A 3,141-nucleotide genomic window follows, 5' to 3' on the forward strand; every position below is an offset into this window, starting at 1 on the left:
GGCATGTGTAACTTTTATCGCAAACATACATTCCTGACTTTGCTGCCATTGCCAGTCCTCTCACTAATTTGCTCAGGAAGGATGCAAAATTTGAATGGTCAGAGGAGTGTGAGAATGCATTCTTAGTTCTTAAACAAAAGTAAGTATCAGCTCCAGTACTAGTAAAGGCTGATTTAACAAAACCATTCGAGTTACACACAGATGCTAGGGACTCCCATATTGGCAGAGCTCTGATGCAGCTGGAGTGCGAGAATGATCTGAGACGAATTGGATACTTTTCAAAGAAGCTTACCCCAACAGAAAAAAGATACTCAGTAACGAACAAGGAAGCAAGGACAGTGGTGAGTGCATGTAGATGTTTCAGCCACTATTTGTGGTGCAAACCCTTTTCCATCGTTACTGACCATAGAACGTTAACCACCATCTTTAAGAAAAAGATTAAATGCCCACGTATGCCGCGTTATTTGTTGGAGATGAAAGGCTCCGATTTTGTGATGAAATATATAAAGGGCATGAATCATTATACCACGTTGAGTACACCGCTTCCCGTCCGATCAGCGAAGTTAAGCAACGTTGGGTCTGGTTAGTACTTGGATGGGTGACCGCCTGGGAACACCAGATGCTGTTGGCATCCCTACATGTCAAGTGGGGTTGGTGGAGGATTAGTGCCCCTCCCTGTAAAACAATTAACTCTAAGCCATTGGCCACCCCATCTGGGATACATGGCGTCTGGCAATGAATGAATGAATGAATGAAAATGAATCATTATGTCCAAGATGCTTTTAGTAGACCAGTAGGAGCAATCGAGGAGGCCTCAGATACAACATTATCTATTGCCAGACGCCTCAATCCCGTTTGAGGTGGCCACAAACAAATCGCCTCCAAGTCGCCCTGTCCCCCGCCATTTCACTCCCCTGCTCCCAGCTCACACCCCCCTCTCTCATATACCTCTCCACCCCATCCCTCCATCTCATCCTCGGCCTCCCCCTCCCTCTTTCCCCCTCCACCTCACTCACATATACTCTCTTCGTCAGTCTTTCACCCTCCATCCTCTCCACATTTTGGTGGCTAAGCCTTACGGTGGACAAGGTCCGGGAAGCCTAGGGAGGTAATTCAGTATTTGGGAGGAGGTCAGTTACCAGGAAGTTGTCTGGTAATTGTCCCATTAATGCTTCTGAAATGAACGAGAAGATTCTGTATGTGCGAAGAGAAGAAATGGGAAAGTCTAGATTGTACCTGGTCGTACCCAAGTCTTTGGTTGCTATTGCCTGTTCAATTGTTCATAACCCTTCACACCTAGGAGAATGCAAGACGGTAGCCGAGGCAAGACAGTTTTTCTATTGACTGTCTCTACTGACCGATCTGCGACATTTTGTTAAATCATGTAAGTCATGTCAGCAGTTCAAAGGTCACGGGAAGATTGCCCCATTTTAAGGAATTGCCACCAGTAGATGATAATGGTCAGAGGGGTACGACAGATCTCATAGGTTTGCATAATAGTAGGAGTGGTCACAGGTATTGTCTCACAGTGACAGACCATTGTATGTACATATCTACCCCCTTTGTACAAAATCCACCAAAGCTGTAGCTGAAGAAATTAAGAAGGACATCTGTAGGTATGGCAAGCCACAGGTAGTTATCATGGACAATGGAGGAGAATTCACCAGTGAAGAATTTAGAGTTTTCTTTGTAGGAGAGCCAGGATTGAGCAAGGATTCTGTCTACCCTACCATCCCCAAGGAAATTCAGTTATTGAGAGAGCGCATAGGACCTTAAAGACAGTATTGGCAATCTTGAGCCAAGAACACCCGAATACGTGGCCCATGCACCTGTGGGACACTGAGAAAGCATTGAACAAAGCAGTGCATACGTCCCTAGGTACATCATCATTCTTCGCTTTTTATGGACGTCCTCCAAATCGCGAGGTTGGAGATTTGCAGTTGCCTACTGATGAAGACTGTGTAGAGAAAATAGATGTCAAACAGATGCTCAAGGAGACACAAATTCGGATACCTTAACGGGGCAAATGAGGTACGTAGGAATGACTTTCTAGAAGCAGGTGAATTAGTTTGGATCTACGTCGAAGAGTGCTTGCCTGGTATGGCACCAAAGCTAAATAGAAAGTGACAGGGTCCTTACAAGATTGTCAAAGTTATCGATCAGAGTAGGGCCTATGAGTTAGAAAATGTATTTGATGGCACCATCTTGAGTTCCTGGGACATGTAGTGTAGTGAGTAGGGTAGCTGATATGGTCAAAAGATATGTTGAAAGAGATGCCTTATTGAGTATGATGGATCACAAGTTTTAGACCAGTGAGGAAGAGGAGGAGATACTGCCTAGATTAAGATCTCGGAGACCGCCTGAAAGGTTGCAGTACACGTAGATGATGGGTGTCTGATGTATATATTTTATATACTCAATTTTTTTCTCTCTGAGCACATCTTGTCCTTACCTTAACTGGCTGGGAACATGGAGTCAGGTATGCCTTTCCACGTCTCTCTGGACTGTACCTGCATATTTGTTTTGTTTTCAACAAGTACCTATGAGTTGTAATTTCGAGTTGATTAATAGGGTTGAGTAGTTGTTTAGGGTATGTCCGGTGTGGGAGCTGCGTGTTGTCAAGTACACCATGGTGTATAGACCGTCGTTCTTCCCTTACTTCGAATCATTCTTTTTCCTTAGGTTAGATTGTTAGACTTAGGGAAAATGAGCTCTCACAGTTAGGGCTTCCTTTTTCTTTCCAGATTTACGGAATTGTACATGTAAGGGGCAGTTCTTCCTGAAGGTCTCTGCCTGGAGGTTTCCAACTTGCTTTGAGAAAATCGAGTGCCGCGTGTATGTAATACCCTGCAGTATAGGATTGCTCAGAGAGAGATGGGAAGTCTCCAGTTCTGTATAAGGCTTGGAGAACTATGGGGCTCTCGCATGTTAGGAGTGGTAGGTAGGTTTCATTCGGTCTCTCTGGACAGAACGCAGTGGAAAGGCTTGTGTTACTCTTAGCAACGCACAGAGTTTCTCCTTGTAACACGGCATTCTCCTTGTGAGTAATAAGCCTGGTGAGTGGCATACGTCGTCAGTTGCACTTCGTGAGTAGCATGAGGAAATTTACTCCGGGTGGAGGATTTTTTTTTTTTTTTTTTT

The 3,141-nt window shown here is 44.6% G+C and overlaps 1 pseudogene; it reads left to right on the forward strand.

Moving 5' to 3' along the window:
* Positions 1–512: 512 nt before the first annotated feature.
* On the forward strand, positions 513–631 carry LOC145401871 (5S ribosomal RNA; annotated as a pseudogene).
* Positions 632–3,141: the final 2,510 nt, after the last annotated feature.

Source organism: Coenobita brevimanus, chromosome 56 (assembly GCF_032717465.1).
Source record: "Coenobita brevimanus isolate Jiangsu-jjx chromosome 56, ASM3271746v2, whole genome shotgun sequence".
NCBI lineage: Eukaryota > Metazoa > Arthropoda > Malacostraca > Decapoda > Coenobitidae > Coenobita > Coenobita brevimanus.